Genomic DNA, 24,765 nt, shown 5'->3' on the forward strand with positions numbered 1-24,765 from the left:
TTACCACTCACTGAATTCTTATAAAGCCCTGATTGCTGCCTGTCAACATCTGGCACAATCCAATAACAGTTATTTCCCACCAACACCCTGTGTCCACCACCATCACCACTCATTCAGCTTTAAAAATCTACTTGGTTTCTTTACATTATCTTTTTTAATAGATGGTTAAAGTCTTTATGAATTTCCACACTTTCATTAAAATTCCCCTAGTACAATGTCCAAGTTTCAAAGCATTTCTGTTCTTTACATGTGAATTTGACATGGACTTAGAATACCTTTAAGACATCTACTCTGAGTTGTTTTTCTAACACTAGTTGAAAGAGTTGGGCTAATCTGTGAAACTATTCTCAAATAATTATTTTAACTATGGACATTTAGTATATAGCTAGCTAAGGTTAGGAAGCCGGTATGTTATCTATAAGAAAATAGCAAAATTGATATATATTGGGATAAACTGCTTAATTTCAGCATCATTAATCTTAGCTTCCCTATATTTCCAAAGTAAAATAAGGAGAGAGGTGATCATAGATTGTAAAATTGACTAAAAGTGTATGACATTATTACTGTTCTATATATGGCATGGGAGAAATCCACATTCCTAGAGTCTTTCTAAATAGGAAGAGGGAGGTTGACAAATTTCTGACCTGACAGACATGAATTCCACTTATTGGAAGCAGAGAGAAAAAGTAATCCAACATATATTTTGTACAGTGCAATACAAACTCTTCATTTAATAGGTGGGGAAACTAAGGTCTAAGCAGAGAGGAGATTTTACTTCTAGAAAAGTAAACTAAATTAGGAAGGTCCCTGCAAAAGAGCCAAAGGCTTTGATGTATCAGGCAAAATCCATTCAATGGCAATGATTTATTCAAACTAATTTACACATAAATATATTTATTGGCTATCAAAAATGCAAAATTAAGAAGTTGTATGAGCTTCAGGTAAGGCTTGATTCAACAGTTCAATGACATGACCAAGGACCCAGTTCCATTTCATTTTTCCACTATACCATTTTAACTCATTATTCTAACACAGGGGCCAGCAATTCCTAAGGCTAAATAGTCCTTTTGCTCAAGTTCACCAAGAAAGAAAGCATTGTTGTTCTAAAACGCTCAACCACAGCTCTGTGATTCACTTCATGGAATTGACAGGTCATCTATCCATGCTGCATACGCTGATTGTTTTGATCTAAATTGTAGGAGGTGAAGTCAACTTCCCTGGAAATCCACAGATACTCAGAAGAGAAGTTGGTAAATAAATGTTGGGGAGATAACCAAATAGTCCACCCCACCAGTCAAGGCTGGGACACATTCTAATCCTATATTGAGATTTTTTGCCTCTGTCCTTTTTTATACTCCCTGTTTTGAGAGATTTTGTAATGTTGATAAAGCAAAACGTAAAGCAAAAAAATATTGTTCTCCAACTTATGAGTATAGTAATTTTTACCTAGAAATTTAAGAGCAAGAAGTCACTATACAAGGGAATAGTTAAGCTGATAGGATGATTTCAGTAATTCTAAAACTCCAACTTTACCTTGCTTGTCCCATCAAAAGTGAAGACAACCACAGTGGCCAAATAGGATAGAGTAATACAGATGTCAAATAAATGTTTTAAATGCCTAAGGGCAGAGAAGGAAAGGAACAGTATTCTCAAAAGCAAAAGGAATTTCTTCCCAAAATGAAAGAGAACACCACAGTCCCCAAAATATGCCAGTCAAGACATAACATCCTTAAATTGAATCCCATAATAATTGGAAACAACCGAGTGCTGAAGGCAACCCCCCACGCCCTCCGGAAAGGTTTACTCATAATGTTATTTACCTCCATCCATACTGTAGATTTTCCTAACAGCCAGTCCAAGTGTGAGCCAAACTTCTCAGAAGATCATGATCAAGGAGATCTAGAACCCAAATTATCTTTGAGCTGAAAGATCATCTAATTTAGTACATTTCAAACTGCGTAGGGGAAGGGACAAACAGAGCAAAGGTTTTCAAACACTCCGTCCTCCCACTATTACATCTCCAAGAAGAACATGTCTGATTTTATCTATTAGACAAAAATAGCTTCTGGAAAAGACTTCATTTGAACAAAGAGCTTTGTATTTGAAAGAACAGTTAATCTAAAGTTGTTATTTTTATTTTTTCACATTCTTTTCTTTTAATGTTATAATATTGTGGTAAGAACACTTAATGTATCGACCCTCTTAACACATTCTAAGCGTACAACACATTCTAAGTGTAGCACAATGGTGTATAGCAGATCTCTAGAGCTTAATTCATCTGGCTTCACTAAAACTTCATGCCTGTGTAGTTACTCCCACTCCATCGAAACCACCATTCCCCTCTTTGATCCTATGAATCTAACAATTTTAGATACCCCATGTAATAGTAAGATAAGTCATGCAGCATTTATCTTTCTCTGACTGGCTTATTTCACTTAGCATACTGTCATCAAGTTTGATCCATGTTGTCACACAGTGCAGAATTTCCCTCTTTTCTTAAGGCAGAATGGCATTCCATTGCACGTACATATCACATTTTCTTTATCCATTCATCTGTCGATGAACATTTAGGTATTCCACATCTCAGCTATTATGAACAGTATTGCAATAAACATGGGTATGTTAATATCTTTTCAAGATATTGATTTTGATTCTTTGGGTAAATACCCAGAAGTGGTATTTATGGTAGTAGTTCTATTTTTAATCATATGGTAGTAGTTCTATTTTTAATCTTTCTAGCAGCCTCCGTAATTTTCCATAGCAATTGCACCATTTTCAATTTCCACTAACAGTGTACAAACTTCCAATTTCTCCACATCCTTGATACACTTGTCTTTATATATATATATATATATATATATATATATATATATATATATATATAATAGCTATATATATATACATATATATATAATAGCCATCCTGAGAGATATGAGGTGCTATTGTCACTGTGGTTTTGATTTGCTTTTCCCCAACACAGTGATACTATACAAATTTATAGATATATATGTATGTGTGTGTATATATATATATTTATATATATATATATGTGTGTGTGTGTGTGTGTGTGTGTGTATATATATATATATATAAGTGTGCATATATATATATATATATAGTGTGCGTGTGTATATATATATATATATGTATATAGTCACACATGCACATACACACACACCTGTTGGCCATTAGTATGTCTTCTTTGGAGAAATATCTATTCAAATTCTTAACTCATTTTTTAATCAGGTTTTTAGTTATTTTGCTAGTGCGTTGTAGGAGTTTCTTATATATTCTGGATATTAACTCCTATCAGATATGTAGTTTACAAATATTTTCTCCCATTCTGTAGGTTGCCTTTTTAATCTGTTTCGTTTGCTGTGCTTTTCAGTTTGATGCAGACCCACTTGGTTATTTTTGTTTCTGCTGTCTGTGCCTTTTTTGTCATATCTATGAAATCATTGCCAAGATTAATGTCATGAAGATTTTCCCTTACATTTTTTTTAGGAGTTATACAGTTACAGTTTAAGTTTTTAATACATTTTGAGCGGATTTTCATTAATTTTTGATATGATATAATTTCATTCGTTTGCATGTGATATCCCATTTTCCAACACCTAAATTCATTATTTTTTGATCTGAGAAACTAATGGCAGCACAGTAGTGATGAGCACTCTATGCACTTTCATCCTTCAGAACTCAAAATAAAGGGAAATTTCTAGTACAATGTGGAGAAGAAATGTTATCAATGGTTAAAAGACTGCCATTTGGGTTGAATAACAAATAACAGGTTTAAGCTCATAGAAGAACTTGTAAATGTAGATTAACGTTTATCTTCAATAAACAATGTAGATTAACGTTTATCTTTAATAAATGGTCATAAGGTTGGTTTTATGAATCGTATTATTACATCCTTATTTAAAATAAAGACATAGCAAGGAGCCATCCAGAGGTAAAATCTGGCTTAAAAGAGTAATTTTTCACACAATCAGTAATAGCAGACTAGCATTATTTTATACATAAAGGTAATTATAATATATAATTGAGATAAAAATATCATGGAGTTACAGTTATAAGGAAATTACCATTCAAGTTTCCTCTCTGCTTTAGATTTTGCAACCTTATGACCAACTTTCAAAGAACAAAATAACAGTTGTATTAATAAAATGTTATTAACAAACTATTGATATTACTTTTTGTAGTGTGTAGACCCACACTAATTTTGCACTTAATATACATAATGCTTTACTTGGGATTTGTGCTATATATTACACATTGCTATTGTATTAATAGTATAATCAAAGCATATTAAATATCACACAAAAAGAAATACGTATGTTACATATACATATAAGAAACATGCTAAGAAAAGGAGAATTATATATCATTTTTTTCACGAAAAATTGCTACTCCAGAATTATTTATTTGAAATACATAAATCCTTTTTCTCAAGAAGAGCACATTTCGGTTACAAAAAAGCACTCTACTTAATTTTCTCATCAACTTCCAAAAAGGTATTTCAAATTTCACACAAAGCTCAGTACGTCATTTAGTGTTATCAACCTGCAAGGAGACAGGTTCTTCTTATCTTCCTACAAAATACAGTATTTCTACTCTAGGCCTATTGAAGTATGGCTCTAGTAATTCTGTTCATTAACCAAATCAAAAGCAGTCGCTAAAGTTACACAACACCTCAAAAAACCGTTTTTCGGTCTCTAGAGGAAAGACAGGTTCAGAATGCCAAGCAGATTCTCGAGAATGAGAAGAAAACACCATGCCTGGTGAAGGAGCAGTAGTTTGAATTCCGCCATTACAATTCTTTAAAGTTTAGGAGGTAACATTTTTTAGTGTAGATACACGCGGCTTAATGGTTAATAGGGAGTAAAAACATGCTTCTTTCACTTTTTCAGAGGAAACAAAAACGATGAGGCACACTACTTTGAACACATTATTCCAAGACTAAATGTTCACAGATAACCGTGATGAGTTATCTCCCCTTGAAAGAACACATAAAAATATCTAGTTAGTTGTATTGTTTTTATCACTTGGAAAATCATAGTTTACCAGTGCCAAACTTTGAAATGAGTGCCCAAATTCATTACGGGGTTATTTGTGATGTGATTTTTCGCCCCAAAAATGTAATGAAATGAGTATTCTCTGAAACAGGAGTCAATGTTTAAAATCCGTCAGCATTTGGCATGTTTTGTGTTCTGCTTATGCTCCTTGGCAACAACAGTACAGCTACCCAGGATTTTTTAGTGCTCTTTCTGGGGATGTTTGACAACTCCTCACTCCCACAGTCCTTTAACATGGGCTTCCCCAGTCAGGGATGCAGATCCCACACTGAGCCCATAAAACAATTAGTGGGAGGCCTTGGCACTGCATTCAAAGACCTTTATAAAAAGCCAGTGTAGCCAGCTGTGTGAAATTTGACGTGTGGGGAGCCCCCATAAAACTCTTTAATGGAAACTAGGGGCTTCTTCTGGAAAAGGTTGAGAAGCTGGGCCCTTGTTGTATAATTAATGTAGTTATTTAACAAGAGACAATAAGCATTTCAATAAAAATAATCAAAAAGCAATAAAAAACTTAAGAATTCTGGGCAATACTTTGCATATGTATAAGAACCTGAAATAACTGCTCTTTAGAAAGAGGAACCCGTTTCCTGGTGTATGGCAAGGTGATTTGCTTCTTGTTACATTTAGAAGAATTTGTCAGAATGTGTTAATATAGAAAACACAATTAACATCCCTTTTCCTCTTTTTTTCAATGTACCCACCACATCTGGTTTTGTTTTGTTTGTCTAACACCATTTGTAATTGAGATATAACGGACATACAACATGGTAATAGTTTTAGGTATACAACGTAATTATTTGGTATGTCTATATTACAAAATGACTACCACAGTTTAGTTAACATCCATCACCACACATAGTTACAAACTTTCTTTTATCTTACAATGAGAACTTTTCAGATCTACTCTCTTATCAATGTTCAAATACACAATACACAATATTGAAAACTATAGCCATCATGCTGTACATTACATCCCCAACTTACAAAGCTAACCTCATAGATACAGAGAACAGATTGGTGGTTGCCAGAGGAGGGGGGTGGAGGGTGGACAAAATGGGTGAAAATGGTCAAAAAGGTAAAATCTTCCAGTTATATGATAAATAAGTCCACCATATCTGTTTTTAAACCTCATATAAAATTGTGTTTGAAGAAACCCCTAGAAATCCTGAACCCATAGACAGTGAAAACTTGAAAGAACATATTTTTCCACTAGGGGCATTATAAACCAATACAGAGTTTAAATAATTATTAATATTCATAAATAACTGAAAGATAAACACTTTTAAATAACAAAAAATATGATAGCAAAATAACATCACTGTCCCCAATTTTATTCACCAGCTTTATCCAGAATAGAAAAAATGAGTCAAAGTACCTCCTGATATAAATAAGCACGATCCTAGTCACCATCGTGGGGTGACATTTTTAGAAAATTAAAGTAACCTATTTTTATTGATAATCTCATTCCCATATCAAGGATGACTGGCTCATAGAGTTTACGCATAATACAGAAAGGGTTCAGCCTGTGATAAAAGGGAAGCCGCCAATATACAGAAGGAAGAAGGTCTGCCCCTTTGGGCCATGGGAAAGTACAGGAAGCAAAGACAGATGGAGAACCAGGAGAGCAAATTTAAGTGACCTTACAAAACTAGATTGACCTCAACTTTTTATGGGGGTAGGATGAGGGGATGAGTAAAGACTTGTCTCTGCCAAAACATCCTGTTATGTATAAGGCACCCAAAGACCATCTGACTTAGGCTCACATCTCAGGCATTAACTGGGGAAGGCTGCAAGCCTCTAAAATCATGTTTATTTCACTTCCAGCGATGACTTATTAGTACATCACAAATCAATTTACCAGGTCACAAGCAGAATTTTCAAACATCTACTGGAATAATATAGAAAATATCGAAGTTGTATCTTAAGTAGGAAAGATAAATACTGGTTTGTAAAAACCTTTGTTTCCATGCTAGATTGACAGTATGAGAGTAATTGCCATAGGAGAAGACTATCAACTTAACTCCATATCCTAAATGATAAGGGAATATTAATGTGGCTTGGAAGAGGATGGTATACCTCAGGAAGCGTTTCTGGGTATCCATGGGTTGGGTATGGCTTACAGGATTCAGAACGTCCCACAGTTCTTACTGAGTATACCCAGGCTGAGAGGGTTGGTGGGCTGGCAGAGGCCTAGGATAGGAGTGAAGGATGGTATTATTTGAGGTCTTCAAAGCTGAAGGTAAATAGCTGGGATCATGTGCTTCAGTAGTACATACCTACATGTTGACATAAAAAGCCTAAAAGGACCAGTTACCCTTCGACAGACACATGTCTAGGTTCATATCAAACCAGGTTTCCAGTAGCAGAAAGCTCACAATGATGGAGAGAACACTGAATGGATTCACTTTCACAGGAGAAATTCCCTGTGATAGGTACAGATGCCATCTTACAGAGTAATATGGGAAGGATTAACAGAAAATAAAAGACAAGTATTTACACCAAACAGAATCAGTCAACCAGAAGTGGCTAAAATACTACTAACTAGAAAAGTTTCATTTTTAAATCAGGTACTCAGCAAAAAGTGAGCTCATTAGTAAATTTAAATCCATTAAAGATAGAAGTTGTATTTCTTTTCGAATGAATAAAACTACCCTCTTGCTACATCTACCATTCAAAATAGGCTAAATGTGAGAATAAAGAATTTGATTTCTTATTAATGTTCTATGATATATGTATATTTGTACAATTTTAAGAGAATTGCCTCAACATTTAAGTCTAAGTAAAATTAGAGAACAGTATATTTCATTCTAGAATAATCTAATTTAAAAAAACATTTGCTGCTGTTATTTGTGGAACTTGGGTAAGATCAAGTGTAATTGTGCATATATACAGACAAGTGGCAACTATTAAGTAATACAAATAATCAAATAAATCACAACTGAAAATTGGTATTTTCATTTATACTATAATTATATAATTTTATACTAATATTTTCATTATATTAATTAAATGTCTTGATTTTTAAAATATTCATTTAAAGAGAAGCAAGAAAAGACGTAATATTTGTCAAACAGGACAACTATATTTAAATTATTTTTATTTCAGAATTATATTTCACAACTTAACCCTAAATAGAAAGATCAACTTAAGTATGATTTTGCAAGCATGGGGGATAGGGAGAATCGGTTCAGAGAGAGTGATTCACAATGGTTTTGATAACTATTTCCCTGTAGGTATTAAAACTTCAATGGCTTTTTTCAAAATGAAATTCAAATAACTCATATTCTTTCCAGCTTCTGGTTTTAGTTCATTATAAAAGGAAGAAAAAATGTAAAGGGCATCTAAAACCAGGCAATGCCAATGAAAAACGGATGAACAAATACTCAGTTTTAAAGATTTCAACGCATGGACAGGAGATTTAATCTACCATACCTTCAAAGCTAAAAATGTAAAATTCAAGGCTTTTTTTTATTGGTATCTCCCAAGGTCAAAGAGGTCACATACATTTTTTAAATAATGGGGTGAATCATCTTTAATCATTCTGAAATGACCTTCTACAACAAATCTTCAAATTTTGAATAATCAAAAAACTCCCTCAAAGATACTCTATGATCATTAGCTTTATTATGTAACATCCCAAATGAATTTCATATAATGTATGTATGTACTACTACTTAAATATATGCACATTATAAAATACATTTTAACACCTCATAATTCTAACAAGAGAGTTTTAGACTTTCAATCAAAATGGGATTAAATATGTTTTCACTTTAATTAATTTGTATGGTCTCTTTTTCCATTAATCTCCATGACCACCTTCTCTACTTGATTTTGGTCATTAATTTCCATAGGCGATACTGAATATTATCATAAGCCCCGTATATTCCACCTCAAAATTCATTTATTCAAATATCTTAAACGAACCATCACCTTCTGTCCTCCAAACCTACTCAATCAACTGTATCCATGAAAACCATTCTTTGACTTCACTGGCACCTCAAGTTCATGGACTCTTCAGTTCTCCCAGAATCCATTACCCTTCTCCTTCCTTTATATGCTCACCCACCATTAAGCACTAGAGTTTCTCCCTCAGTCCTGGGCCCTCTCATTGCATCAATTAACGCTCTCTTTCTAAATGAGCACATTCTGTTTCATATTATTGTGGGAAAATATACATTAAATCATGATTTTGTTAATTTTATAACATAGGTTGAATTTTGGAGTGGGGTTTTTATAAGTAATGGAGGATAAAATGGGTGGAATAAAATGACACTCAGCATCTGAAGAAAGACAGAGGCAGTGGCCTATGGAATGCAAGAACTGCCACAGGAAAGCCTGTGCTGGGCATCAATGTCAGATCCCATGGAAAAATGCTCATCTTAGAGACAAGGAGGCTACACCAAACCATAGACTGTACTACTCTGTCACATGGGTTATCCGTTATCATGTGTTATAATCAAAATGTTACTGAAATAAAGAAAATAACCCGCTAAACTCTCAAAAAATATTGAAGCTCATAGCTTCAGTTATCAAATGTCTATTTCCATCTCAAACCCCTACTCTATTTCAGGTCTACATATTCCAACTCAATATTACAACACCAAGCTCATCCGCTTCACCCACAACCTGGGTCCTTTTTCAAAGCTCTATCTCTTAGTGAATAGGCCTCATCTCTTTAGTTGCACAAACAAAAAATCTAGAAGTCATTTTGAACCCACCTACTTTCACCCCATTTTTTTTTAAATTAAATTTGTCAGGGTGACAATGGTTAGTAAAATTACATGGGTTTCAAATTTTAAAACCACCACCAGATCCTGTTGATTTACACCCCATTTATACTTCAAATTTGTCCACTTCTCTCCATCTCTATCACCCAAACTTAAGCTTTTAATGCCCTGCCTGTATAAGTCAAATAAACCTTTATATATACTCAAAGCATCATATATGTCTCCTTCACACCACTTATCACTCTTGCAATTTTACATTTTGTGATGTGATTATCTGAATAATGTCTAATTTCCCCTAAAGTGGCACTGTCCAATAAGATAGCCACAGCCAGCACAACTAGGTACTTAAATATAAATTAGTTAAAATTAAATAAAAGTAAGAACTCAGTTCCCTGGTTACACTAGTCATATTTCAAGTACTCAATAGCAACATGTGGTGAGTGGCTACCATATTGAATGATACAGATATACAACATTTCCATCATCACAGAAAGTTCTACTGAACATTACTGCACTAAAAAGTAAGCTCCGTGAGGGCACTTTGTACCCATCATCCACCATGGGGCACTCACTAGTCACAGAGCCTGAAAAATAGTAGGCTACACACACACACACACACACACACACACACACACACACACTGAACTAATTAGTGAGAATGAACAAAAGACAATGCAACAGTGATCAGAGATCATCTTCTACACACCATCTATTGTTTGGCACATGTCTTTATCATTCTATAAAAGAAACTCTTGAAAAAGCAAAGCAAAGTTTACATACTTAAATTGAATAACTCTAGAGGACTAGAAATTTGTGGTCCTATCTATCACATTACAAATCTCATTTACTGCTCTAGTTCCAATCCTTACAACGGCTAATAAAAGAAAGTGACTTTTTCAAAATTGACAAATTATCAGGAGTGGCAACAATTCTGCATCTCATTCCAAGAGTTTGTTGTTCCTGTTGTAGTTAATATGAGGACTCATTACTACCTCTTAGATAAGTAAGTTGGTAAATTAATAATCTCACAGCATCTGTTGTTGAACTGGAGATGAAAAGCAGAAAGCACACTCAATTTCTGCTTATGAGCTAAACAATACTCATACATATATGTTGTCTACCTATTTCCAAATTGAATCTTCACTAACCGTAACTAAAATTATGTTCAATTAAAAATTAATTCCTCATGAATCCAAGGATTTTCACCTCTCAAAGAAGCAATATAATTTTTGAATGTATTTAAAAGTGATTTTTCCAACAGTTTTAAGAAGTCTAATTTTAAGGAAAATGGACTTTGAAAATTGGCTGAAAAAGCATAATAATATTAATAATAATACTATGACTGGTAGAAAAATCAAACAAAATAAGAATGATGCACATAAAATACTAAATCAAAATTCAACATTTAACTCTGTCCAAGACTTACCCTCCCTGAATTTCAGAATCTGTATCTGCATAGGAAGACATCTGGCTAGTTTTAATACTCGAGTAAGTTAAAAAGAGAAAAACACACTGAAAGGACATACTGGAATCACCTGCAAGCCTTTCTCAAACTACATATTATTCCTAAACACTCTTACTCTCCCTAGAAATCCTAATACATGTTGGTTGCAGGAGCAGCTCATTGTCCATCAAAGATCTGTGGTCATCTTCCTTAATGTTAGTCATCATTGAGAAGCAGTAGTCCAGCGGGAGACCTCATTGCCCATCCTCCTTTGCATTTAGGTGGGAGCCTGTGGCTGATTCTCAACAAGGGAATAAGAGCAGAGGTTACATATGTCACTTCTGGGTTTAGGAGATTAAAAAACTGACTGGGCTTCTCCACATTCTCTCTTCTCCCATATGGCACTTATCTGGGGACATTAAGGCAACTTTGGAAGATATGTATTGAAGAGAGTGGGACACCTATCAGCCTAGATACGTAAGCAACAATATGGAGCTAAGCCCACGCCCTCGCACCAATCCTCCACCCACCTCGTACCCTGTTACTAGTTAAAATTGTCAACTCTGTACTTTGCATAGGTGAGAAATGAACATCTACTGTATTAATCTATTCATATTTGGAGATTTATCTGTTACTAGAATTAGACTGACCTTAGCAAATATACTACTTGGTCTAGGCATAACCCCATATCATTGCCCAAGATTGAGAGCTATTGCCCTGGGGAGCCACCATTACTAATGGCAGTGCATTACACAGAGTACTGGAGCAGAAGAATGACTGAAAATGGTAGGACTGTCTTATTATCTAATACTTTTCAAATCTCTAATTTTATGATATCAGTTATTAGGACTTAATCTACCTTCACTTGTGAAAATATTTATTAATCTGATATAATCTCTTCAAATGATTGGGCAAGTATCATGAGGTCAATAAAATTTCCTAAATTCCCGCAAACTACACCAAAGACCACAGCTACCAGACAAGTCCTAGAAACAGAATAACCATGCACTGCAAATTCTTAAATACCACGCACTGTAGTTCTTAAATACACCATGATATTTTATGACACCTGGCAGCTGAGAAGAACTTGCTGACTTTCTTTTTCTCTGTTCCTATCGGCCAACAAGCTTCCCTTACATTTCAAAACACAGCTCAGGTGTCACCTACTCTTGGCAAACTTCTCCCCACCCTCATTCCTAGAGAGAGTTAATCATTGCCATCTCTTGCCCTTTTCACACTATATTGTTATTTAATGGTTTACACATCAATTCTCTGTTCCAGTCATTGAGCAAAAAGGTTGAGTATCATTCATCTATGTATCTTTAGAGTTTAACACCAAGTCAGTGCAATTTACACTCTAAACATTGATGAATGAATAATTACTCAGCTCACCCACTGTACAAAGACAAAAAAGTAGACTAGTCTGTTTTGAATACATTAATATCTACCAATATCCAAAAAACAAGTCAATGAGGTAAAAGCACGGCATAGTTATGTGGATGAGTCAATTTCATTTAATAAGTTCTCTTTTTCAACAATAACAATTTAAAAAAAAAAATAACTTTTATTTTAAGTGTGTTTTTCCAGGACCCATCAGCTCCACGTCAAGTAGGTGTTTCAATTTAGTTTTGGAGGTCACAGCTCACACTAGCCCATGTGGGGATCGAACCAGCAACCCCGGTGCTATGAGCATCGTGCTCCAAACAACTGAGCTCACCGGCCGCCCCAACCATAACAATTTTTAAAATGAGTTATCTAAAACATTTAATACTGTAGTTTCATTTCAAAGTATAGTAGAAATAAGCAATTATATCTAAAAAACACATATTTACAAATTATACTAAATACCCAAATTTGCATACATAAATTACTTGGCTTGACTGATTCTCATTTTTTGCCATTGGTCTCTATTGGCAAAAAAGAATTCAAAAGACTTTTATTTACTTCTATGAATACATCTGGAATCCAAAAGTAAGCTCAGAGCACTACTACCACCTGAAAGACTTGGTGTATTTTTTCCTTTAATTTTGGGGAAAAAAAAATACTGCAGAGAATAATATAAAATGAGGCATGTGCCTTGAAGTGAAATAACTTCTAATGATGCCAGAAGGTTCTCAGAGGAACAATGAGAGGACCTTTCCTTATCGCTGGGTCACTTAGTTGCCATAAATCTCCCTAGCTTTGGAAGGCACACAGTCTAAAGTAATCCCAGAATCTTTAGTGTGAATATGTCACCCAAAGCTCCAGTGCTAGACCTGGGAGCAGATTTTAAACTAGCTTTGCAAACCTAGAGTACCTTTTAAAGGTCTTAAAAAAGGATAAGAAAGCTTCAAGTACAGTTTCCTATGAGAATGTCAGTGAATAAGGCTGCCACTTTGGGGCTCAGCTCAGAAACTCTTTGTTCCAGCTACAGAAGTAACTTAAAGGGAAATATGAAAATTAATCAACATTCCAGGGATCCCATGCAACCACAGGCATCTGGAGGCACAATAGGCCCCACAATCTCCAGCCAGTCAGCCGTGCAGAGTCTTCCGAGTGGGTCCATCCAGGACTGACCTTGAAGGTGTGTAACGGCCGTCTGCTCTACTGTAGTATACGTTTTGCAACACCTCACAAGTAATTACAGTGAGACGGAGAAACAACTAGATAATGTGTAAGATCAGGAAGAGGGAGAAGGAGGAATAAAATTGGGAGAAAGTTTTCAGAAAAACATCTTAATAGGCCTATTAAGCAAGAAGACTGTGACCATAGTTATCACTAAAATTTGCTTACATACTAAATATTGTTCTAGGTACCTTATTACATTAAATATTTTAATCTTTACAACACTTTCATGAGATGGACATTATTTTTATCTCCACTTTATACACGAAGAAGCTAAAGCAGAGCACAAAGAAGTACCTTGCCCAAGGCCACGCCCCCATAAGTAGCAGTCTGGCAGTGATTTTCTAGATTTTGTCCTCTACCTCTACATGACAGCTGCCTCTCATGTTGGATATTTAACATGTATAAACCCAGAATACAATGGATAGTGTCCTCCAAACATTCATGTCCACCCAGAACACTGGAAATATGGTCTTTTGCAGAAATAACAAAGATGAGGTCATATTGGATTAGAGTGGGCCCTAAATCCTTATTCCTATCCTTCTAGGAGGAGGAGAGGACACGCAGAGCTGGACACAGAGAAGAAGACCATCTGTAGATGGAGGCAGAGGCTGGAATTCAGTGGCTACAAACCAAAGGCAAGAAAGGATTCTTTTCCAGAACCTTCAGAGGAAGCATGGCCCTGCTGACACCATGATTTCAGACTTCTGGCATCCTAAACTATGAGAAAAATAATTTTTGTTGTTTAAGCTACCAAGCTTGTGGTAATTTCTTATAGCAGCCCTAGAAAATTACTATGGAGAATAAGATTATGAGTAGATAAGAACAATAAACATGGAGGAATTAATAAAGCAATGAATATGGGTTTTTTCAGTTTTTCAAAGAGATAAGATATCTGACATTAATGCATTAATGAGGCACCACTGGAGTTAATGAAAGGTCCTGTCTTCAGCTGCACATATCCATCAGTCCACCCTTTACTCATGACTGAGCTTTTGAATGAACTATTACCTATAATAAGAGGATTGAAGATGAAGACAAAATTGGAAGATCACCGACATACAGATGGTAGGAAGAACCTTGAGAAAGGGTGATAACATTACAAATAATAGTGCAGAAAAATAAGGGAAGTTAATCTGAACAAAAAAGAGCTCTTAACGAGCTCTACTATTTAGAGGTTTAGGATGAGAAGCAAGCAGGAGAGACTGAGGAGCTGAGATTAGAAAGATAACCAGGAGAGAAGAGCATCACAGAGGATAGGAGATAATAATGCTTTTAGAAGAAGATTCAAATAATGCTTATTGAATGAATTTAACAAGTGCCCAAAAGGCAAATTCAAATGTAGTGTGTAAAATATTCAGACACATACACTAGGTAATAGGTTAAATTTCCCCTTACAAAATTCTGAAATCCCAACATGCTGTCAAATCTAATTCAGGCTAGAAAGCGTAATTCTTGTGAAAAATATCTTCTTGTCTCCTATTCAAGGTTAACAGGTAAAATTTCCCATTTCTTTGAAATGGATCCTCCCTACTGACCTTTCACCTTTTAACTTACAAAGACTTCAGCCATGTACATTCCCATTAATTCTGCTACTAGATAGAACAAGTAGTAAGTCACTGAGCAACCACTAACAGGCCACCTGCTATGTTTGGCACTCAGGACACAAAGGTTTAGCAGGCTACTAGTTGCTGTCCCTTCCCTGAATGAATCCACAGGCTAATGGGAGACAAACACAAGTAAGCCATAACAAATAATGGGAATATTTTTACACAGTATGATACAAAGATGACAGCAGCAGGCAACGGATTCTAGAAAGCTATAAAGGTGGCCGCTAATTCTACCTAGAGGCTTTGCTAAGAGCTTCATGGAAAAAAAAAGATGGTATTGCCTGATGTATGTCTTAATAGGCGAGTTAGTTAGGTAAAGAAAGAATGGGGAAGAAATGAGTTTTGGAGAGAAAAAACTGAGCATTATGTTTGTGGCCTGCATATTGAATCCTTAATGCTTTTAGCACATAATAGGCACCCAAATAAACATTACCTGAATGAGTGACTTAATTCCGAATGACTAATTTTGTTTCTTGTTAATACAGCCGGGTTCCCTTTCACTTGTCATGGGCAATGCCATTCTGGGTTAGAAACCACAGAAGATGCCTTCATCTCATTAAAACAGGAGCATTGCCAATAACATATTTTCAGAGTTTATGGTATAGTCATGTGGTAATCAGTTTCTTCACCACGGGAGTGTGTCACAATATAACGAGCTTCTCCAAAACGCACATGCCTTGCAAGATACCACCTACAAAATTCTAAAGCAGCAGGTCTAGAACAGGGCAAGCCATGTGCACTGAAAAACCTTCGCACGAGACTGATTGTGTATTACAAACCTAGAGTTCCTGATCTGAGCTGAGGGCTGTAGAGTAAACATACTGGGAGGTACTCAGCACACCAAATACTCTGAGCTATTTACCTGGATATGGGTGGGATAATCCTGGCATGGATTGTAATATAAAAATTGCTCTGCAAAATCCACAAATTGACTAAATTATAATACAAAAGACCTTATTTGTATAGAGGAGTCAAAATGTGAGCTCCGTCCTAAAAATTGAAAATAAAACATATATGATTGCCCTCAAGTGCTTAATTCAGCACTAACAGATCAACCCAGAGATGCAAAATGAAAGGATGTGCCTGTCTTGGATGAGCAATTGGGAAGACTACTAATGAGTCATGAAATGCTTTTGCTTTTGGCTGTTGTCCTTCAAGTATGACTATTTTACATGCTTTTTGTCCATATAAAACTCAAATAAATGTCTGGTCTGAAATGCACTGGTATGTGAACTGGGCTTTTTGACATAACAAAAATACCAAATATCAACCAAAATAACAACAACAAAAAAGGTTTTAGTTTTAATTTGGTCTCCAGAGTTATTTTCAAGGCATTTACCCATTTGGGTTCCCAACTCAGCTAGACTTGACTCAAAACAGATTGATTTATCAAAATATCTACAGAAACAAAATATCAATCTGAAGGGTTATTTAACTTTAGCAGCCAGGAAAAAGTGGAGTCACTGGAGATAATGTGAATTACAGCCAAATACTTTTCAGAAGAGAAAAATCTTGGCTGAACAGAAACTAAGAGTTTCCTTGACCAGAACAAATCTTAGCTGTGAAATGCTTCTTGAAAATCACCAAAATTACTTTGTTAATTTTATTACCCTTTAAATATTCCTTTGTAGTTTAATTCCCAAAACAAATAAATTTCTGCTATCAGTGAGAAAATAGAATGAACAGTAAAAAATAAATACATAAATGCATATATAAATTAATATATATATATATAAACACTCTACTATTTAAACTGTAAAATACATAATTGCCCTCTTAGTAAATGTAAAAATTCCAAATTTTCCATCAAAACAGAAAAGTAAATGCAAAGAAAATCAGGAAGAGAGATGTACTTCCCTGCCCTCCACATGGCCGGCTGTGATGAATTCTACCTTTAGGTAAACTGTGGCAGCCAGAGGTAGGTAGGCATTGTATGTAAGGAGACCTCAGCACCAAAGCTCCCAGCAATGCAAAGGATGCAGAACTGGCAACATGATCGCACCAACTACCTTTCGGGCACATGTATAATGGAGTTTATTAAAGGGGGAAATTGAAGGAAGGCTATGTAAATGTAAGCTCTTATTAATCAAAAGAAGCCTGATCTTCATATAATCCAAATCAATGGAAAATCTAGTACCACGTTTCCTTAAAAATAAGATCTAGCTGGACAATCAGATCTAATGCGTCTTTCGGAGCAAAAATCAATATAAGACCCGATATTATATTATATTTACTATATTTATTATATATATTATGTTATGTTATGTTATGTTATGTTATGTTATGTTATGTTATGTTATGTTATGTTATATATTATAGTATATAGACCTGGTCCTATATTATATTAAAATAAGACTGGGTCTTACATTAATTTTTGCTCCAAAAGATGCATTAGTGCTGATTGTCCGGCTAGGTCTTATTTTCGGGGAAACATGGTAGCTTAACTTTCACTGATTAATCTGTATAAATAATATGTAGTTGTAAGAGTTATTTTTAGGCTATAAATTGATTATAAAATCTACTGTTTTTAAACTATTAACTACTCTGTGTTAGTAATCAGTTATCTTTGCTACAGAAGCAATAGAAAATGGTAATAAAATCTGTATGTTCTAAATATGATTCAAATTGGGAAATTTGCTATGTCAGTTTAAAGTAGTCCAATGAAAATGAAACAATTTACTATTTAATGAATAAAAATAAGAAAATTCATCTAAATTAACTCATGCTGTTAGGTGTGGTGAGAAATTCACGACACTCTTATAATCACTACCACCTTAAACTAAAGGAAAAATATCCCCATCTTTGGACACTGCTTATAAAACAATTCACAAATAGTACATGAGTTAAGTGAAGAAATTTATTTTTAAAAATATTTCCAAAACAATTCTCATGATGTCTGCCAATAACAGGGCTTAAAGATTCCAAGACTTTTAAAGCTCAGCATTATTAAAAATAGAATACTCAAAATTGAGAGCAGACTATTTCATATAAAATACTGCTTTTATTTTCTTGTATTAGTTGAAATAAACACATAGAATTTTGAGGGAAGATGAACATGAACAAATAATAGAGGAATGCAATAATCCAAGCTTGCTTTTTCTGATATTTGCCACATTGTAGAATAAAACCAACAAATGCTAAGAAGTAAGTAAGTTCAAAACCAAACTTTTCATATTTAAGTTTCACAATCTGTCTTGAAACCTCAGAGAACTTACCTCCATGCTTGCTACTAGAAAAAACAATGTTTTACATTATTATTACATCTTTCACTTTAGAAGCAAAAGAAAATGTTTCACCATTGATCACAATTTTATAATCTTTGATTTCTCTTACTAGTAATTCACAAATCACTTTGGGTGGCTGAACCGAAACCTGCACGGCTAGTTACTGCAAAGCCAATGCAGTAAATAATATTTAGCATACCTAATGTAAGGAATGAGCAATTTGAGCCAACCCGACATTCTAATTCCTTGCTTGCTACCATATTAATATACATTGTTTACCACTTTTTAGAATAATAGTACAAAATTAACATTAAATCTGAGGAGGCAAAGTGCCTGAAAGTACTAGTACTTCAAGTCACTCTTACAACCACGAATTATTATTACAGAGCTGTAATATATAATGAAATGTTGCCATTACCTGGAATGTATCTTAATGTAAGTCACTGGTGTCGGATTTCTAGCCAATGAAATGATGTATGGCATTGTATTCAAAGTCTACAAAACCATATAAACATAAGGTATTATTGTATAGAATACACGGCTAACATCTTTTAATTTCCTTAATATATTCCATATTTCAGTAGCATATAAATGGCCAGTTTTTAAAAGTTCATTTACAAAATAAAAGATAAATATGGATATATTTATTCACTTTAGCAAGTGTATTAAGTTTTCTAGTTTCCTGCTCTAACCAATACTACATACTGGGTGGCTTGAAAATAGAAAGTTATTTTCCCACAATTCTAGAGGCTAGAAGCTCAAAGTGTTGGCAGAGTGGGTTTCTTGTGAGGCCTCTCTCCTCAGCTTCCAGATGCCCACTTTCTCCTCTGTGTATTGTCACATGGTCTTCCTCTGTAATTTGTGTCCTAATCTCCTGTTCTTATGAGGGTATCAGTCATAATGGATTAAGGCCCATCTCAAGGACCTCATTTTAACTTCACTACCCCTTTAAAGACCCTATCTCGAAGTACAGTCATATTCTGAAGTACCGAGGGTTAGACTTGAACACATAAATTTTGGGGGACACAACTCAGCTCATAAGACTAAGCATTTGCTTTATGAAATTCACTATTGAATTCTGCTAAAAATACTGGACCCCAATTACATTTTAAATGATTGCATTTTCAAAAAAAGTAAGCAATATACAACCATGCAGGAATATACTTTTTTATGGAAATAATATGTCATCTTAATTTTTAAAAAAACCATTTCTGAGACAGTTTACATTGTTAAGACTATATGAAACATGATAATAAAAAAGCCACAAGAACAAAAGCAAACAGAAATTAGAAACCATAAGACTCCGTAGAGATACCGGTATACACAAACTCATTCTAAGATGTCCAGTTGGACATCAGAATATTCTCTCCATTCAGCCTTTTTATTTTAATACATACAAACTCCTAGACATAATGGATACTATTTATTGTATTTTGTGGGTTGAAGTTTTACATAAATAGCATTAAACTATATGAATTCTTCATACTTTTGTTTTTCTATACTCCCATTGGTACAGGTAGATGTAACTGATTTGCTCCAAGTGCTATAGATAATTTACAGAATAAATAAGCCTCACTTTATTATTTGTTCCTCAACAGGAGGATGGTCAGTTTTTTTTCTTTACACACACACAGTCACATGCAGTTTGCAGAGTGAATTGAGAATAAACAAGAAAAAAAAAATCAAAGCATTTTGGGTACATTCTTAACCATTCCAGTTTTGAAATAAGGCAGAGTATAGCCAAGATCAGATATCTCTGTCTATATCATGTATAGTCATACGTAAGTCTAAATCTTGATGTATCGTGTATGAATGGTGCAATGAATACTATAGCACAAGTGTTTGTGTGCACATGCAAGAGAGTTCCTTCCTCCAGGGCAGACACACAGCCATGGAAGTGCTGGGTCAGAGGATACACAGACACGTCTTCCACTTCACCAATATTTGTGAAATTGCTTTCCAATGATGGGAAATTATTCCTCTTTTCCCACATTTAGGCCAATGTTGGGGATATCAGATGTTGGGGGGTTGTTTGTTTTGTCCAATTTGATGGGTATCATTGCTGTTTTAGATTCTATTTCCTGGAGTACAGACAACTTTTAGAGTTAACTGTGTCCACAATTTCAGGGTCGTGAATCAAGAATAGAGGGGGGGGGGGGAATCTCCCAGTCATGTTACATACAGTTTATCACTGCGGCTCATTCTGCATCTGCTCCCACCCCATTTACCACCAATACCAAACTGCCAGAGAATGTCTCTACCCCTCCCAAGATCTAACACAAAGGTCCAGGAGTGTTCAGCACTTGGGAGCACTCCCAAAATATGCTCCTGGTCCTACTAATGAGAGTGATCTCAAAATAGGTTAATAGAGGATTTGTACATTACGTTACATAATATAAACAAAAAATTCGCAAAACCATGCTTATCCTTACATGTGAAACACTCTGATATTTTCTTACTTTAATCTATTTAACTGTTATTTGAAACTCATTTGATTCATAACCCCATCAATGGGTCACAACACTCAATATGAAAAACACTGGACCTTTTCTATGCCCCGTGTATCCAAGAGGAAGAGAATACTCTTGTGAGTTTCAGGGGAGGCTCCCTACCCAGTCCATACAGGTGCTGACAACCAAGTATCCTAACCGGCCTCTGTCCAAGGGGTTCCAGGCTCTCAGCCCATGAATGTTACAAGATCTCCTTCTACTTTTCATTTGGATGTGCACAGGACAGGATCATGGAGGTTTGACACTCTTCAGACAACTTTTTAAGGATTATTTTAATTATTCTGGGGTTGTGTTGTTTTATTTTGTTTTGCTTTGTTTTTTGGCAAATTGTCTTTCAGATTCCAGAGATGTGGACCAGGAGCATATTTTGAATAAATCTAGAAGCATACTCTATTTTTTAAGCTATTTGAGTTCCAACATTTGCCATAACAATATAGCAAAATTGTTTCCATGCCTTTAGGAAGCAATCAAATAACTTATTACTTGATATTCTTGATATTCTTGATATTCCATGCAAATACATACAGACAGCTTCTTTACTGTCCCATCTACGGCCTCAAATGATGCTATAGCCATTTGCATTCTTGAACAAAATACGTTTAGGCTATGGGCTTCTTTCATTGTTTAATTTGTTTATTTTTCTTTTTCTCAGAACTCTGCCGTTTTCAACATACTTCCTTTGTATTTAGCTGATCCTAAGCACTGAAAGTATCTACATATTTATGTCTACACATGAAAACTTAAATACCTTTAATATTTTGAATTATAAATACAGAACCTAACATTCTGATTAACATGTAAAATGTTCCTAAAAGTTACTACTGCTATGCTAACTATATTTTGCTGGCTATTTGTCTTTCCATTTTACTGGATGCAATATAAAAATATACCATCTAGCCAATTGATGTCTGAAGTTCAAGTTATACACAAAGCCAGTACTGAAGCAGATTTGGGGACCTACTAGTGCATTACAATGTGGTGTCTTTCTGAAAGTGTACATGCACTCAGTATGGAATGTTATGATTGGATAAGTTACAGGTTTCCAAACTTAAAAAAAAAAAAAAAAAAAAAGCGACACTGTTTTCATTCCAATCTTGTTTATGCAAAGGTTCTGAAGATTAGAACTGGCAGGTTATTTCTAACCCTTGCCTTTTCTCCCACTTTCCCTGAGCTCCTCTGTCATATTTGGGGTGTAGAAATGACAACTTGCTATTTTTCTGGAACTGTACAGTAGCAATTTGAATAGCAACCTCTGAGCCTGGGAGAGATTGTCAGAAATATATACCTGAAACTATAACTGCACGTGTGTGGATGAATAAGGAAACTTAGTTGACATCAAAGCAATTTATGCCCAATTTAACTCCAGTAGAAACATTCCCATTTCAAAAACAAATTTTAATATTTTGCTTAACTTTGTCAGTGACAATTATTAATTTTCTCAGTAATTTTTTCATTAACTTGAATTAGGAAATTTCACGTTTCTAATGAAAAGTTTGTTGAATACCAATTATAAAATATCAACCCTTCTTTTGTTACATCTCAATAAATATAAATATACCACCTTTAATAGCAGGTCATACAATACTAGTAAGAGAATACTACTTAGTTAGAGATAACACATCTTTATACTCATATTCACACTTCATATTCAACTGTATAATGTCCCAGTAGTATCAATTATTTTTCTCTAAATAATACATAAGATGTAAAGAAAAATCCAACTTATTATTCAAAGTATCTTACTAATATTAGTAATAAATTATTGTACAGAGTTGAATGGTGGCACCCAAAGACATCAGGTCCTATTACCTGGAACCTGTGAATGTTACCTTAAATGATCAGAACTTTGTACATGTGATTGAGGATCTTGCGATAGGGACATTATCCTAGATTATCCAGGTGGACGCTAAACACCATCACAAGTGTCTGTTTAAGAGAGGAGATGAGGGAGATTTCACACACAGAGAAAAGGAGGAAGTAATGTGACCATGGAGGCAGAGATTGGAGCAATGTGGCTACAAGTCATGGGACGTCATCAGCCTCCAGAAGCTGGAAGAGACAAGGAATGGATTTTCCCCCAGAGCCTCCAGAGGGAGCATGGGCCTGCTGACACCTTGATTTAGCCTTAGTGAAACTGTTTTCAGATTTCTGGCCTCAAGAATTATAAAAGAATCAATTTCTGTTGTTTTAAGCCACTAACATGTGCTCCTTTACTGCAGCAGCTTCAGGAAACGAATACAACTGTAATTGCTATTATCTTAGGATAATATATTAAATTTTCAAATTAAATTAATAAATTTGGGGGAGAGGAGTCCATATTCACTTGGGAAAAATGAGAGGTCCTTGCTAAATGTGTTGGGAGAAGTCCGGGAACGTTTTTTGAAAGAACAAGACCTTGGAAAATGAGTGTTTAAAGAATGAAAAGCCAATGCCTACCTAGCCCAGGGGCAAACTTAAACTACATTTAAAATCTTCCAGAAAATAATTTCTTAGTAATTATTAAGAGCATTGAAGTACTCTTACCCCTTAATTCAGTAATTCCAAGGTTAAGAACCAATATTAACATTATGTGCCAAAATCAGAACAGATTATACAGATTAAGAGGTTTCTTACAGCAGTTATCTATAACATCAAGAACTAGAACAATCAAAACATCTAAGTATAGAAGAGTTAAGTAAGCCACAGTATGTTTCCTTGGCTGAACGTATTATATATCCATCAAAAATAACGTTTAAAAAAATTTTGAAAAAAATACACTTATGATGTTACATGTAAAAAGTAACATGCAAAAGAATTTATACATTATTGCTTTTAATTCTTATTTAAAATGTATAGACAAAAGACTGGAAAGAAATATACAAGTTTATAGATGACTTTTACCTTCTTTCAATTTTTTTTTTGTTTTACTAAAATACAACAAACACATTGAGGGTGGAGGATGCCGAAAAAGGTAGTTGGCAGGTACAAATGCTATAGTTTTCTGGGTGATTAAAAGACATAAGAATAATGCCTTACCAGCCAAAACTCCCAAATGCCTTGAAACATATCACATCATCTACAATGACTCTGAATCTCCATGAGTCATGCAGGAATAAACATTACTATCACTTATTTGCATTGGGTGCACATGAAGTTTTGGAGTCCACTCAAGGTCCTCCTACATAAGCAGGAAGAGCTGGGGCAAAAGCCGTATCACGTCGTTTCAGATGGGAGGCTAAATCCCACTCTCCATAAGCAGCTCTTATCAGAAAGCTTTAGGAAAATAAGGTTGAGGCCTCAAACCCATTCTGAGTGGCTGATACTTAAGCAGGGAAATCCTATCAGGTAAAATATCTCAGGTTTCCCTACAACCCTTTCAAATTGATGAGCAAGCCAAGGCATCAATAAATCACACTTTCATAAATATCGCCTACTATATAAAACCATAAATATGTAAGGGATACCCAATCTTTCAAATCAGTACCATCTCTTCATTTCACTTATTTTGATTCAGGATATAGTTTACGTTAATTCATTGGTCCAATACTCTCCATACAATAGGGTCTTAGTTTTGACACTTGATCATTTTGTA

General features: G+C 34.8%; 1 protein-coding gene across 3 annotated transcripts in view; it reads right to left on the reverse strand.

The window, feature by feature from the left end:
- BMPR1B (bone morphogenetic protein receptor type 1B) overlaps positions 1 to 24,765 on the reverse strand; it is a 368,302-nt gene that overhangs the window by 219,868 nt on the left and 123,669 nt on the right. The gene's annotated exons all lie outside the window — the stretch shown is intronic.

Source organism: Rhinolophus sinicus, linkage group LG02 (genome assembly GCF_036562045.2).
Source record: "Rhinolophus sinicus isolate RSC01 linkage group LG02, ASM3656204v1, whole genome shotgun sequence".
Taxonomy (NCBI): domain Eukaryota; kingdom Metazoa; phylum Chordata; class Mammalia; order Chiroptera; family Rhinolophidae; genus Rhinolophus; species Rhinolophus sinicus.